The sequence below is a fragment of the Pseudophryne corroboree genome, chromosome 4 (assembly GCF_028390025.1).
Source record: "Pseudophryne corroboree isolate aPseCor3 chromosome 4, aPseCor3.hap2, whole genome shotgun sequence".
Lineage (NCBI taxonomy): Eukaryota > Metazoa > Chordata > Amphibia > Anura > Myobatrachidae > Pseudophryne > Pseudophryne corroboree.
This window is the reverse complement of record NC_086447.1, coordinates 62497108-62512034: the sequence shown is the minus strand read 5'-3', so window position 1 is coordinate 62512034 and position 14927 is coordinate 62497108. Positions and strand designations below refer to the sequence as shown.

General features: G+C 38.0%; 19 non-coding genes across 19 annotated transcripts; all 19 read right to left on the bottom strand.

Annotated features, from left to right (window-relative positions):
• Positions 1-959: 959 nt before the first annotated feature.
• TRNAA-UGC (transfer RNA alanine (anticodon UGC)) lies at positions 960-1031 on the bottom strand. The gene has a single exon. It is a non-coding gene; the product is annotated as a tRNA-Ala (tRNA).
• A 355-nt stretch (positions 1032-1386) lies between these two features.
• On the bottom strand, positions 1387-1458 carry TRNAA-UGC (transfer RNA alanine (anticodon UGC)). The gene has a single exon. It is a non-coding gene; the product is annotated as a tRNA-Ala (tRNA).
• An 897-nt stretch (positions 1459-2355) lies between these two features.
• Positions 2356-2427, bottom strand: TRNAA-UGC (transfer RNA alanine (anticodon UGC)). The gene has a single exon. It is a non-coding gene; the product is annotated as a tRNA-Ala (tRNA).
• A 355-nt stretch (positions 2428-2782) lies between these two features.
• TRNAA-UGC (transfer RNA alanine (anticodon UGC)) lies at positions 2783-2854 on the bottom strand. The gene has a single exon. It is a non-coding gene; the product is annotated as a tRNA-Ala (tRNA).
• Positions 2855-3719: 865 nt separating this feature from the next.
• On the bottom strand, positions 3720-3791 carry TRNAA-UGC (transfer RNA alanine (anticodon UGC)). Its single transcript has one exon. It is a non-coding gene; the product is annotated as a tRNA-Ala (tRNA).
• Positions 3792-4146: 355 nt separating this feature from the next.
• TRNAA-UGC (transfer RNA alanine (anticodon UGC)) lies at positions 4147-4218 on the bottom strand. The gene has a single exon. It is a non-coding gene; the product is annotated as a tRNA-Ala (tRNA).
• An 897-nt stretch (positions 4219-5115) lies between these two features.
• TRNAA-UGC (transfer RNA alanine (anticodon UGC)) lies at positions 5116-5187 on the bottom strand. Its single transcript has one exon. It is a non-coding gene; the product is annotated as a tRNA-Ala (tRNA).
• Positions 5188-5542: 355 nt separating this feature from the next.
• Positions 5543-5614, bottom strand: TRNAA-UGC (transfer RNA alanine (anticodon UGC)). Its single transcript has one exon. It is a non-coding gene; the product is annotated as a tRNA-Ala (tRNA).
• A 1293-nt stretch (positions 5615-6907) lies between these two features.
• Positions 6908-6979, bottom strand: TRNAA-UGC (transfer RNA alanine (anticodon UGC)). The gene has a single exon. It is a non-coding gene; the product is annotated as a tRNA-Ala (tRNA).
• An 865-nt stretch (positions 6980-7844) lies between these two features.
• TRNAA-UGC (transfer RNA alanine (anticodon UGC)) lies at positions 7845-7916 on the bottom strand. Its single transcript has one exon. It is a non-coding gene; the product is annotated as a tRNA-Ala (tRNA).
• Positions 7917-8271: 355 nt separating this feature from the next.
• On the bottom strand, positions 8272-8343 carry TRNAA-UGC (transfer RNA alanine (anticodon UGC)). The gene has a single exon. It is a non-coding gene; the product is annotated as a tRNA-Ala (tRNA).
• A 1326-nt stretch (positions 8344-9669) lies between these two features.
• On the bottom strand, positions 9670-9741 carry TRNAA-UGC (transfer RNA alanine (anticodon UGC)). Its single transcript has one exon. It is a non-coding gene; the product is annotated as a tRNA-Ala (tRNA).
• An 897-nt stretch (positions 9742-10638) lies between these two features.
• TRNAA-UGC (transfer RNA alanine (anticodon UGC)) lies at positions 10639-10710 on the bottom strand. Its single transcript has one exon. It is a non-coding gene; the product is annotated as a tRNA-Ala (tRNA).
• A 355-nt stretch (positions 10711-11065) lies between these two features.
• TRNAA-UGC (transfer RNA alanine (anticodon UGC)) lies at positions 11066-11137 on the bottom strand. Its single transcript has one exon. It is a non-coding gene; the product is annotated as a tRNA-Ala (tRNA).
• Positions 11138-12012: 875 nt separating this feature from the next.
• TRNAA-UGC (transfer RNA alanine (anticodon UGC)) lies at positions 12013-12084 on the bottom strand. The gene has a single exon. It is a non-coding gene; the product is annotated as a tRNA-Ala (tRNA).
• Positions 12085-12439: 355 nt separating this feature from the next.
• TRNAA-UGC (transfer RNA alanine (anticodon UGC)) lies at positions 12440-12511 on the bottom strand. Its single transcript has one exon. It is a non-coding gene; the product is annotated as a tRNA-Ala (tRNA).
• An 875-nt stretch (positions 12512-13386) lies between these two features.
• Positions 13387-13458, bottom strand: TRNAA-UGC (transfer RNA alanine (anticodon UGC)). The gene has a single exon. It is a non-coding gene; the product is annotated as a tRNA-Ala (tRNA).
• Positions 13459-13813: 355 nt separating this feature from the next.
• Positions 13814-13885, bottom strand: TRNAA-UGC (transfer RNA alanine (anticodon UGC)). Its single transcript has one exon. It is a non-coding gene; the product is annotated as a tRNA-Ala (tRNA).
• An 898-nt stretch (positions 13886-14783) lies between these two features.
• On the bottom strand, positions 14784-14855 carry TRNAA-UGC (transfer RNA alanine (anticodon UGC)). The gene has a single exon. It is a non-coding gene; the product is annotated as a tRNA-Ala (tRNA).
• Between the last annotated feature and the right edge of the window lie 72 nt (positions 14856-14927).

Below are 14927 nucleotides of genomic sequence, written 5' to 3'. Positions count from 1 at the left end.
GTTTAAAGATGTCTGTCCTTCTTAATCAATTAGTTTTGCTGTATCGTGTGATTTGTTCTTTTATGAAACTACTGCTTTTATAGTACATTTCCCAGTGAAATTAAAACTCTGTTTCATAATTACCATATACTTGACATCAGTGTTTGGAGAATGTCAGTAGATCATCTCCGAGTATAAAGCAATAAAAACCATTACACTTTGCCAGAGTTCAAGGACACCATAATTTCCACAGCTGATGAGGATGCAAGTAGATGATCATTCCACACTTTAAATTGCTGTTAGACTGCTTCACCGGAGTCTGGGTTATAATCAGAATCCCCTACCTTATGTAATGAATGGCATGGATATTGATCAAGTATTGCCAAGTAGAGGACAGTCTTACATTCTGTTTTATCAGCAGTGTCAGAACTTGGAAGAAGGGCACATAGGATGCAGGCTATGACTGCCTCCTGGGCATTGCTGACTAAGGCTTCACCAGGTATTTTGTACAGAGTTGATATGTGTTTATCTTTTCATGCATTGATTGATCACTAATTACTTGACATTCAAGCCCAAATCCATCCTCCATAGGTTCACAATGTGTTTAAAGATGTCTGTCCTTCTTAATCAATTAGTTTTGCTGTATCATGTGATTTGTTCTTTTATGAAACTACTGCTTTTATAGTACATTTCCCAGTGAAATTAAAACTCTGTTTCATAATTACCATATACTTGACATCAGTGTTTGGAGAATGTCAGTAGGTATGATATGGTAACTGCTGGTTAAATAAGGAAACACAGTATACACAGAATATAATCTACCACTGAGCTACATCAAATTTAATAGAATGATCAATTATTTTTCGTAATTGGTGTTAATTCTTGCCCATTACTGTAGAGTACATTCATGCATTTGTTGGTCTTGGGCTCTTTTGAAGAGGTTACATACAGATAAGTAAGAATCTATATTTTGCAAAACATGGAGATGCCGGGGATTGAACCCGGGGCCTCATACATGCAAAGCATGCGCTCTACCGCTGAGCTACATCCCCTCTGAGTTGGTGTGTTTTGATACCGAGTGATTGCTGTTCTGCATAGTACTCAAGTTCTACTACTTCCACTGTTCTAAGGTTAAACTCAGAGCACGGAGCAAAGATAACAATTATACCTTGCTGTATAGATTTCAAGGATACTGTAGGTATCATATGATAACTTTTATTTCAATGAGGAAACACAGATTCTGGGGAATATAATCTACCACTGAGCAACATCACATTTTATAGACTGGTCAATAATTTTTCATAGTTTGATTGAAACTTTTCCAATTTCTCTAGAGTTTTTTTTAATGCATTTGTTGATCTGGAGAGGTTACATAGAGTTAAGAAAGAATCTACATTTTGCAAAACATGGAGATGCCAGGGATTGAACCCGGGGCCTCATACATGCAAAGCATGCACTCTACCACTGAGCTACATCCCCTGTGAAAAATTGTGGCACTCATTCGATTGCAGCTTTGCTTTGTACTTAAGTTCTACTATTTTCTAGTGTTCTAAGGGTCATCTCCGAGTATATAGCAATAAAAACCATTAGACTTTGCCAGAGTTCAAGGACACCATAATTTCCACAGCTGATGAGGATGCAAGTAGATGATCATTCCACACTTTAAATTGCTGTTAGACTTCTTCACCGGAGTCTGGGTTATCATCACGAATCCGCTCATCACTATGACAGAACCCCTACCTTATGTAATGAATGGCATGGATATTGATCAAGTATTGCCAAGTAGAGGACAGTCTTACATTCTGTTTTATCAGCAGTGTCAGAACTTGGAAGAAGGGCACATAGGATGCAGGCTATGACTGCCTCCTGGGCATTGCTGACTATGGCTTAACCAGGTATTTTGTACAGAGTTGATATGTGTTTATCTTTTCATGCATTGATTGATCACTAATTACTTGACATTCAAGCCCAAATCCATCCTCCATAGGTTCACAATGTGTTTAAAGATGTCTGTCCTTCTTAATCAATTAGTTTTGCTGTATCGTGCGATTTGTTCTTTTATGAAACTACTGCTTTTATACTACATTTCCCAGTGAAATTAAAACTCTGTTTCATAATTACCATATACTTGACATCAGTGTTTGGAGAATGTCAGTAGGTATGATATGGTAACTGCTGGTTAAATAAGGAAACACAGTATCCACAGAATATAATCTACCACTGAGCTACATCACATTTAATAGAATGATCAATTATTTTTCATAATTGGTGTTAATTCTTGCCCATTACTGTAGAGTGCATTCATGCATTTGTTGGTCTTGGGCTCTTCTGAAGAGGTTACATACAGATAAGTAAGAATCTATATTTTGCAAAACATGGAGATGCAGGGAATTGAACCCGGGGCCTCATACATGCAAAGCATGCGCTCTACCACTGAGCTACATCCCCTTTGAGTTGGTGCGGTTCGATACCGAGCGATTGCTGTTCTGCATAGTACTCAAGTTCTACTACTTCCACTGTTCTAAGGTTAAACTCAGAGCACGGAGCAAAGATAACAATTATACCTTGCTGTATAGATTTCAAGGATACTGTAGGTATCATATGATAACTTTTATTTCAATGAGGAAACACAGATTCTGGGGAATATAATCTACCACTGAGCAACATCACATTTTATAGACTGGTCAATAATTTTTCATAGTTTGATTGAAACTTTTCCAATTTCTCTAGAGTTTTTTTTAATGCATTTGTTGATCTGGAGAGGTTACATAGAGTTAAGAAAGAATCTACATTTTGCAAAACATGGAGATGCCAGGGATTGAACCCGGGGCCTCATACATGCAAAGCATGCGCTCTACCACTGAGCTACATCCCCTGTGAAAAAGCGTGGCACTCATTCGATTGCAGCTTTGCATTGTACTTAAGTTCTACTATTTTCTAGTGTTCTAAGGGTCATCTCCGAGTATATAGCAATAAAAACCATTAGACTTTGCCAGAGTTCAAGGACACCATAATTTCCACAGCTGATGAGGATGCAAGTAGATGATCATTCCACACTTTAAATTGCTGTTACACTTCTTCACCGGAGTCTGGGTTATCATCAGAATCCCCTACCTTATGTAATGAATGGCATGGATATTGATCAAGTAGAGGACAGTCTTACATTCTGTTTTATCAGCAGTGTCAGAACTTGGAAGAAGGGCACATAGGATGCAGGCTATGACTGCCTCCTGGGCAATGCTGACTAAGGCTTCACCAGGTATTTTGTACAGAGTTGATATGTGTTTATCTTTTCATGCATTGATTGATCACTAATTACTTGACATTCAAGCCCAAATCCATCCTCCATAGGTTCACAATGTGTTTAAAGATGTCTGTCCTTCTTAATCAATTAGTTTTGCTGTATCGTGTGATTTGTTCTTTTATGAAACTACTGCTTTTATAGTACATTTCCCAGTGAAATTAAAACTCTGTTTCATAATTACCATATACTTGACATCAGTGTTTGGAGAATGTCAGTAGGTATGATATGGTAACTGGTGGTTAAATAAGGAAACACAGTATACACAGAATATAATCTACCACTGAGCTACATCACATTTAATAGAATGATCAATTATTTTTCATAATTGGTGTTAATTCTTGCCCATTACTGTAGAGTACATTCATGCATTTGTTGGTCTTGGGCTCTTTTGAAGAGGTTACATACAGATAAGTAAGAATCTATATTTTGCAAAACATGGAGATGCCGGGGATTGAACCCGGGGCCTCATACATGCAAAGCATGCGCTCTACCGCTGAGCTACATCCCCTCTGAGTTGGTGTGTTTTGATACCGAGTGATTGCTGTTCTGCATAGCACTCAAGTTCTACTACTTCCACTGTTCTAAGGTTAAACTCAGAGCACGGAGCAAAGATAACAATTATACCTTGCTGTATAGATTTCAAGGATACTGTAGGTATCATATGATAACTTTTATTTCAATGAGGAAACACAGATTCTGGGGAATATAATCTACCACTGAGCAGCATCACATTTTATAGACTGGTCAATAATTTTTCATAGTTTGATTGAAACTTTTCCAATTTCTCTAGAGTTTTTTTTAATGCATTTGTTGATCTGGAGAGGTTACATAGAGTTAAGAAAGAATCTACATTTTGCAAAACATGGAGATGCCAGGGATTGAACCCGGGGCCTCATACAGGCAAAGCATGCGCTCTACCACTGAGCTACATCCCCTGTGAAAAAGTGTGGCACTCATTCGATTGCAGCTTTGCTTTGTACTTAAGTTCTACTATTTTCTAGTGTTCTAAGGGTCATCTCCGAGTATATAGCAATAAAAACCATTAGACTATGCCAGAGTTCAAGGACACCATAATTTCCACAGCTGATGAGGATGCAAGTAGATGATCATTCCACACTTTAAATTGCTGTTAGACTTCTTCACCGGAGTCTGGGTTATCATCACGAATCCGCTCATCACTATGACAGAACCCCTACCTTATGTAATGAATGGCATGGATATTGATCAAGTATTGCCAAGTAGAGGACAGTCTTACATTCTGTTTTATCAGCAGTGTCAGAACTTGGAAGAAGGGCACATAGGATGTAGGCTATGACTGCCTCCTGGGCATTGCTGACTATGGCTTAACCAGGTATTTTGTACAGAGTTGATATGTGTTTATCTTTTCATGCATTGATTGATCACTAATTACTTGACATTCAAGCCCAAATCCATCCTCCATAGGTTCACAATGTGTTTAAAGATGTCTGTCCTTCTTAATCAATTAGTTTTGCTGTATCGTGCGATTTGTTCTTTTATGAAACTACTGCTTTTATACTACATTTCCCAGTGAAATTAAAACTCTGTTTCATAATTACCATATACTTGACATCAGTGTTTGGAGAATGTCAGTAGGTATGATATGGTAACTGCTAGTTAAATAAGGAAACACAGTATCCACAGAATATAATCTACCACTGAGCTACATCACATTTAATAGAATGATCAATTATTTTTCATAATTGGTGTTAATTCTTGCCCATTACTGTAGAGTGCATTCATGCATTTGTTGGTCTTGGGCTCTTCTGAAGAGGTTACATACAGATAAGTAAGAATCTATATTTTGCAAAACATGGAGATGCAGGGAATTGAACCCGGGGTCTCATACATGCAAAGCATGCGCTCTACCACTGAGCTACATCCCCTCTGAGTTGGTGTGGTTCGATACCGAGCGATTGCTGTTCTGCATAGTACTCAAGTTCTACTACTTCCACTGTTCTAAGGTTAAACTCAGAGCACGGAGCAAAGATAACAATTATACCTTGCTGTATAGATTTCAAGGATACTGTAGGTATCATATGATAACTTTTATTTCAATGAGGAAACACAGATTCTGGGGAATATAATCTACCACTGAGCAACATCACATTTTATAGACTGGTCAATAATTTTTCATAGTTTGATTGAAACTTTTCCAATTTCTCTAGAGTTTTTTTTAATGCATTTGTTGATCTGGAGAGGTTACATAGAGTTAAGAAAGAATCTACATTTTGCAAAACATGGAGATGCCAGGGATTGAACCCGGGGCCTCAAACATGCAAAGCATGCGCTCTACCACTGAGCTACATCCCCTGTGAAAAAGCGTGGCACTCATTCGATTGCAGCTTTGCATTGTACTTAAGTTCTACTATTTTCTAGTGTTCTAAGGGTCATCTCCGAGTATATAGCAATAAAAACCATTAGACTTTGCCAGAGTTCAAGGACACCATAATTTCCACAGCTGATGAGGATGCAAGTAGATGATCATTCCACACTTTAAATTGCTGTTACACTTCTTCACCGGAGTCTGGGTTATCATCAGAATCCCCTACCTTATGTAATGAATGGCATGGATATTGATCAAGTAGAGGACAGTCTTACATTCTGTTTTATCAGCAGTGTCAGAACTTGGAAGAAGGGCACATAGGATGCAGGCTATGACTGCCTCCTGGGCATTGCTGACTAAGGCTTCACCAGGTATTTTGTACAGAGTTGATATGTGTTTATCTTTTCATGCATTGATTGATCACTAATTACTTGACATTCAAGCCCAAATCCATCCTCCATAGGTTCACAATGTGTTTAAAGATGTCTGTCCTTCTTAATCAATTAGTTTTGCTGTATCGTGTGATTTGTTCTTTTATGAAACTACTGCTTTTATAGTACATTTCCCAGTGAAATTAAAACTCTGTTTCATAATTACCATATACTTGACATCAGTGTTTGGAGAATGTCAGTAGGTATGATATGGTAACTGCTGGTTAAATAAGAAAACACAGTATCCACAGAATATAATCTACCACTGAGCTACATCACATTTAATAGAATGATCAATTATTTTTCATAATTGGTGTTAATTCTTGCCCATTACTGTAGAGTACATTCATGCATTTGTTGGTCTTTGGCTCTTCTGAAGAGGTTACATACAGATAAGTAAGAATCTATATTTTGCAAAACATGGAAATGCCAGGGATTGAACCCGGGGGCTTCATACATGCAAAGCATGCGCTCTACCACTGAGCTACATCCTCTTCGAGTTGGTGAGGTTTGATACCGAGCGATTGCTGTTCTGCATAGTACTCAAGTTCTACTACTTCCACTGTTCTAAGGTTAAACTCAGAGCACGGAGCAAAGATAACAATTATACCTTGCTGTATAGATTTCAAGGATACTGTAGGTATCATATGATAACTTTTATTTCAATGAGGAAACACAGATTCTGGGGAATATAATCTACCACTGAGCAACATCACATTTTATAGACTGGTCAATAATTTTTCATAGTTTGATTGAAACTTTTCCAATTTCTCTAGAGTTTTTTTTAATGCATTTGTTGATCTGGAGAGGTTACATAGAGTTAAGAAAGAATCTACATTTTGCAAAACATGGAGATGCCAGGGATTGAACCCGGGGCCTCATACATGCAAAGCATGCGCTCTACCACTGAGCTACATCCCCTGTGAAAAAGCGTGGCACTCATTCGATTGCAGCTTTGCATTGTACTTAAGTTCTACTATTTTCTAGTGTTCTAAGGGTCATCTCCGAGTATATAGCAATAAAAACCATTAGACTTTGCCAGAGTTCAAGGACACCATAATTTCCACAGCTGATGAGGATGCAAGTAGATGATCATTCCACACTTTAAATTGCTGTTACACTTCTTCACCGGAGTCTGGGTTATCATCAGAATCCCCTACCTTATGTAATGAATGGCATGGATATTGATCAAGTAGAGGACAGTCTTACATTCTGTTTTATCAGCAGTGTCAGAACTTGGAAGAAGGGCACATAGGATGCAGGCAATGACTGCCTCCTGGGCATTGCTGACTAAGGCTTCACCAGGTATTTTGTACAGAGTTGATATGTGTTTATCTTTTCATGCATTGATTGATCACTAATTACTTGACATTCAAGCCCAAATCCATCCTCCATAGGTTCACAATGTGTTTAAAGATGTCTGTCCTTCTTAATCAATTAGTTTTGCTGTATCGTGTGATTTGTTCTTTTATGAAACTACTGCTTTTATAGTACATTTCCCAGTGAAATTAAAACTCTGTTTCATTATTACCATACACTTGACATCAGTGTTTGGAGAATGTCAGTAGGTATGATATGGTAACTGCTGGTTAAATAAGGAAACACAGTATCCACAGAATATAATCTACCACTGAGCTACATCACATTTAATAGAATGATCAATTATTTTTCATAATTGGTGTTAATTCTTGCCCATTACTGTAAAGTGCATTCATGCATTTGTTGGTCTTGGGCTCTTTTGAAGAGGTTACATACAGATAAGTAAGAATCTATATTTTGCAAAACATGGAGATGCCGGGGATTGAACCCGGGGCCTCATACATGCAAAGCATGCGCTCTACCACTGAGCTACATCCCCTCTGAGTTGGTGTGTTTTGATACTGAGTGATTGCTGTTCTGCATAGTACTCAAGTTCTACTACTTCCACTGTTCTAAGGTTAAACTCAGAGCACGGAGCAAAGATAACAATTATACCTTGCTGTATAGATTTCAAGGATACTGTAGGTATCATATGATAACTTTTATTTCAATGAGGAAACACAGATTCTGGGGAATATAATCTACCACTGAGCAACATCACATTTTATAGACTGGTCAATAATTTTTCATAGTTTGATTGAAACTTTTCCAATTTCTCTAGAGTTTTTTTTAATGCATTTGTTGATCTGGAGAGGTTACATAGAGTTAAGAAAGAATCTACATTTTGCAAAACATGGAGATGCCGGGGATTGAACCCGGGGCCTCATACATGCAAAGCATGCACTCTACCACTGAGCTACATCCCCTGTGAAAAAGTGTGGCACTCATTCGATTGCAGCTTTGCTTTGAACTTAAGTTCTACTATTTTCTAGTGTTCTAAGGGTCATCTCCGAGTATATAGCAATAAAAACCATTAGACTTTGCCAGAGTTCAAGGACACCATAATTTCCACAGCTGATGAGGATGCAAGTAGATGATCATTCCACATTTTAAATTGCTGTTAGACTTCTTCACCGGAGTCTGGGTTATCATCACGAATCCGCTCATCACTATGACAGAATCCCCTACCTTATGTAATGAATGGCATGGATATTGATCAAGTATTGCCAAGTAGAGGACAGTCTTACATTCTGTTTTATCAGCAGTGTCATAACTTGGAAGAAGGGCACATAGGATGCAGGCTATGACTGCCTCCTGGGCATTGCTGACTAAGGCTTCACCAGGTATTTTGTACAGAGTTGATATGTGTTTATCTTTTCATGCATTGATTGATCACTAATTACTTGACATTCAAGCCCAAATCCATCCTCCATAGGTTCACAATGTGTTTAAAGATGTCTGTCCTTCTTAATCAATTAGTTTTGCTGTATCGTGTGATTTGTTCTTTTATGAAACTACTGCTTTTATAGTACATTTCCCAGTAAAATTAAAACTCTGTTTCATAATTACCATATACTTGACATCAGTGTTTGGAGAATGTCAGTAGGTATGATATGGTAACTGCTGGTTAAATAAGAAAACACAGTATCCACAGAATATAATCTACCACTGAGCTACATCACATTTAATAGAATGATCAATTATTTTTCATAATTGGTGTTAATTCTTGCCCATTACTGTAGAGTACATTCATGCATTTGTTGGTCTTTGGCTCTTCTGAAGAGGTTACATACAGATAAGTAAGAATCTATATTTTTCAAAACATGGAAATGCCGGGGATTGAACCCGGGGGCTTCATACATGCAAAGCATGCGCTCTACCACTGAGCTACATCCTGTTCGAGTTGGTGAGGTTTGATACCGAGCGATTGCTGTTCTGCATAGTACTCAAGTTCTACTACTTCCACTGTTCTAAGGTTAAACTCAGAGCACGGAGCAAAGATAACAATTATACCTTGCTGTATAGATTTCAAGGATACTGTAGGTATCATATGATAACTTTTATTTCAATGAGGAAACACAGATTCTGGGGAATATAATCTACCACTGAGCAACATCACATTTTATAGACTGGTCAATAATTTTTCATAGTTTGATTGAAACTTTTCCAATTTCTCTAGAGTTTTTTTTAATGCATTTGTTGATCTGGAGAGGTTACATAGAGTTAAGAAAGAATCTACATTTTGCAAAACATGGAGATGCCAGGGATTGATCCCGGGGCCTCATACATGCAAAGCATGCGCTCTACCACTGAGCTACATCCCCTGTGAAAAAGTGTGGCACTCATTCGATTGCAGCTTTGCTTTGTACTTAAGTTCTACTATTTTCTAGTGTTCTAAGGGTCATCTCCGAGTATATAGCAATAAAAACCATTAGACTTTGCCAGAGTTCAAGGACACCATAATTTCCACAGCTGATGAGGATGCAAGTAGATGATCATTCCACACTTTAAATTGCTGTTAGACTTCTTCACCGGAGTCTGGGTTATCATCACGAATCCGCTCATCACTATGACAGAATCCCTACCTTATGTAATGAATGGCATGGATATTGATCAAGTATTGCCAAGTAGAAGACAGTCTTACATTCTGTTTTATCAGCAGTGTCAGAACTTGGAAGAAGGGCACATAGGATGCAGGCTATGACTGCCTCCTGGGCATTGCTGACTAAGGCTTCACCAGGTATTTTGTACAGAGTTGATATGTGTTTATCTTTTCATGCGTTGATTGATCACTAATTACTTGACATTCAAGCCCAAATCCATCCTCCATAGGTTCACAATGTGTTTAAAGATGTCTGTCCTTCTTAATCAATTAGTTTTGCTGTATCGTGTGATTTGTTCTTTTATGAAACTACTGCTTTTATAGTACATTTCCCAGTGAAATTAAAACTCTGTTTCATAATTACCATACACTTGACATCAGTGTTTGGAGAATGTCAGTAGGTATGATATGGTAACTGCTGGTTAAATAAGGAAACACAGTATCGACAGAATATAATCTACCACTGAGCTACATCACATTTAATAGAATGATCAATTATTTTTCATAATTGGTGTTAATTCTTTTCCATTACTGTAGAGTGCATTCATGCATTTGTTGGTCTTGGGCTCTTTTGAAGGGGTTACATACAGATAAGTAAGAATCTATATTTTGCAAAACATGGAGATGCCAGGGATTTAACCCGGGGCCTCATACATGCAAAGCATGCGCTCTACCACTGAGCTACATCCCCTCTGAGTTGGTGTGTTTTGATACCGAGTGATTGCTGTTCTGCATAGTACTCAAGTTCTACTACTTCCACTGTTCTAAGGTTAAACTCAGAGCACGGAGCAAATATAATAATTATACCTTGCTGTATAGATTTCAAGGATACTGTAGGTATCATATGATAACTTTTATTTCAATGAGGAAACACAGATTCTGGGGAATATAATCTACCACTGAGCAACATCACATTTTATAGACTGGTCAATAATTTTTCATAGTTTGATTGAAACTTTTCCAATTTCTCTAGAGTTTTTTTTAATGCATTTGTTGATCTGGAGAGGTTACATAGAGTTAAGAAAGAATCTACATTTTGCAAAACATGGAGATGCCAGGGATTGAACCCGGGGCCTCATACATGCAAAGCATGCGCTCTACCACTGAGCTACTTCCCCTGTGAAAAAGTGTGGCACTCATTCGATTGCAGCTTTGCTTTGTACTTAAGTTCTACTATTTTCTAGTGTTCTAAGGGTCATCTCCGAGTATATAGCAATAAAAACCATTAGACTTTGCCAGAGTTCAAGGACACCATAATTTCCACAGCTGATGAGGATGCAAGTAGATGATCATTCCACACTTTAAATTGCTGTTAGACTTCTTCACCGAAGTCTGGGTTATCATCAGAATCCCCTACCTTATGTAATGAATGGCATGGATATTGATCAAGTATTGCCAAGTAGAGGACAGTCTTACATTCTGTTTTATCAGCAGTGTCAGAACTTGGAAGAAGGGCACATAGGATGCAGGCTATGTCTGCCTCCTGGGCATTGCTGACTAAGGCTTCACCAGGTATTTTGTACAGAGTTGATATGTGTTTATCTTTTCATGCATTGATTGATCACTAATTACTTGACATTCAAGCCCAAATCCATCCTCCATAGGTTCACAATGTGTTTTAAGATGTCTGTCCTTCTTAATCAATTAGTTTTGCTGTATCGTGCGATTTGTTCTTTTATGAAACTACTGCTTTTATAGTACATTTCCCAGTGAAATTAAAACTCTGTTTCATAATTACCATATACTTGACATCAGTGTTTGGAGAATGTCAGTAGGTATGATATGGTAACTGCTGGTTAAATAAGGAAACACAGTATCCACAGAATATAATCTACCACTGAGCTACATCACATTTAATAGAATGATCAATTATTTTTCATAATTGGTGTTAATTCTTGCCCATTACTGTAGAGTGCATTCATGCATTTGTTGGTCTTGGGCTCTTCTGAAGAGGTTACATACAGATAAGTAAGAATCTATATTTTGCAAAACATGGAGATGCCGGGGATTGAACCCGGGGCCTCATACATGCAAAGCATGCGCTCTGCCACTGAGCTACATCCCCTCTGAGTTGGTTTGTTTTGATACCGAGTGATTGCTGTTCTGCATAGTACTCAAGTTCTACTACTTCCACTGTTCTAAGGTTAAACTCAGAGCACGGAGCAAAGATAACAATTATACCTTGCTGTATAGATTTCAAGGATACTGTAGGTATCATATGATAACTTTTATTTCAATGAGGAAACACAGATTCTGGGGAATATAATCTACCACTGAGCAACATCACATTTTATAGACAGGTCAATAATTTTTCATAGTTTGATTGAAACTTTTCCAATTTCTCTAGAGGTTTTTTTTATGCATTTGTTGATCTGGAGAGGTTACATAGAGTTAAGAAAGAATCTACATTTTGCAAAACATGGAGATGCCGGGGATTGAACCCGGGGCCTCATACATGCAAAGCATGCGCTCTACCACTGAGCTACATCCCCTGTGAAAAAGTGTGGCACTCATTCGATTGCAGCTTTGCTTTGTACTTAAGTTCTACTATTTTCTAGTGTTCTAAGGGTCATCTCCGAGTATATAGCAATAAAAACCATTAGACTTTGCCAGAGTTCAAGGACACCATAATTTCCACAGCTGATGAGGATGCAAGTAGATGATCATTCCACACTTTAAATTGCTGTTAGACTTCTTCACCGGAGTCTGGGTTATCATCAGAATCCCCTACCTTATGTAATGAATGGCATGGATATTGATCAAGTATTGCCAAGTAGAGGACAGTCTTACATTCTGTTTTATCAGCAGTGTCAGAACTTGGAAGAAGGGCACATAGGATGCAGGCTATGACTGCCTCCTGGGCATTGCTGACTAAGGCTTCACCAGGTATTTTGTACAGAGTTGATATGTGTTTATCTTTTCATGCATTGATTGATCACTAATTACTTGACATTCAAGCCCAAATCCATCCTCCATAGGTTCACAATGTGTTTAAAGATGTCTGTCCTTCTTAATCAATTAGTTTTGCTGTATCGTGTGATTTGTTCTTTTATGAAACTACTGCTTTTATAGTACATTTCCCAGTGAAATTAAAACTCTGTTTCATAATTACCATATACTTGACATCAGTGTTTGGAGAATGTCAGTAGGTATGATATGGTAACTGCTGGTTAAATAAGGAAACACAGTATCCACAGAATATAATCTACCACTGAGCTACATCACATTTAATAGAATGATCAATTGTTTTTCATAATTGGTGTTAATTCTTGCCCATTACTGTAGAGTGCATTCATGCATTTGTTGGTCTTGGGCTCTTTTGAAGAGGTTACATACAGATAAGTAAGAATCTATATTTTGCAAAACATGGAGATGCCGGGGATTGAACCCGGGGCCTCATACATGCAAAGCATGCGCTCTACCACTGAGCTACATCCCCTCTGAGTTGGTGTGTTTTGATACCGAGTGATTGCTGTTCTGCATAGTACTCAAGTTCTACTACTTCCACTGTTCTAAGGTTAAACTCAGAGCACGGAGCAAAGATAACAATTATAACTTGCTGTATAGATTTCAAGGATACTGTAGGTATCATATGATAACTTTTATTTCAATGAGGAAACACAGATTCTGGGGAATATAATCTACCACTGAGCAACATCACATTTTATAGACTGGTCAATAATTTTTCATAGTTTGATTGAAACTTTTCCAATTTCTCTAGAGTTTTTTTTAATGCATTTGTTGATCTGGAGAGGTTACATAGAGTTAAGAAAGAATCTACATTTTGCAAAACATGGAGATGCCGGGGATTGAACCCGGGGCCTCATACATGCAAAGCATGCGCTCTACCACTGAGCTACATCCCCTGTGAAAAAGTGTGGTACTCATTCGATTGCAGCTTTGCATTGTACTCAAGTTCTACTATTTTCTAGTGTTCTAAGGGTCATCTCCGAGTATAAAGCAATAAAAACCATTACACTTTGCCAGAGTTCAAGGACACCATAATTTCCACAGCTGATGAGGATGCAAGTAGATGATCATTCCACACTTTAAATTGCTGTTAGACTTCTTCACCGGAGTCTGGGTTATCATCACGAATCCGCTCATCACTATGACAGAATCCCCTACCTTATGTAATGAATGGCATGGATATTGATCAAGTATTGCCAAGTAGAAGACAGTCTTACATTCTGTTTTATCAGCAGTGTCAGAACTTGGAAGAAGGGCACATAGGATGCAGGCTATGACTGCCTCCTGGGCATTGCTGACTATGACTTAACCAGGTATTTTGTACAGAGTTGATATGTGTTTATCTTTTCATGCATTGATTGATCACTAATTACTTGACATTCAAGCCCAAATCCATCCTCCATAGGTTCACAATGTGTTTAAAGATGTCTGTCCTTCTTAATCAATTAGTTTTGCTGTATCGTGCGATTTGTTCTTTTATGAAACTACTGCTTTTATAGTACATTTCCCAGTGAAATTAAAACTCTGTTTCATAATTACCATATACTTGACATCAGTGTTTGGAGAATGTCAGTAGGTATGATATGGTAACTGCTGGTTAAATAAGGAAACACAGTATCCACAGAATATAATCTACCACTGAGCTACATCACATTTAATAGAATGATCTATTATTTTTCATAATTGGTGTTAATTCTTGCCCATTACTGTAGAGTGCATTCATGCATTTGTTGGTCTTGGGCTCTTCTGAAGAGGTTACATACAGATAAGTAAGAATCTATATTTTGCAAAACATGGAGATGCAGGGAATTGAACCCGGGGCCTCATACATGCAAAGCATGCGCTCTACCACTGAGCTACATCTCCTTTGAGTTGGGGTGGTTCGATACCGAGCGATTGCTGTTCTGCATAGTACTCAAGTTCTACTACTTCCACTGT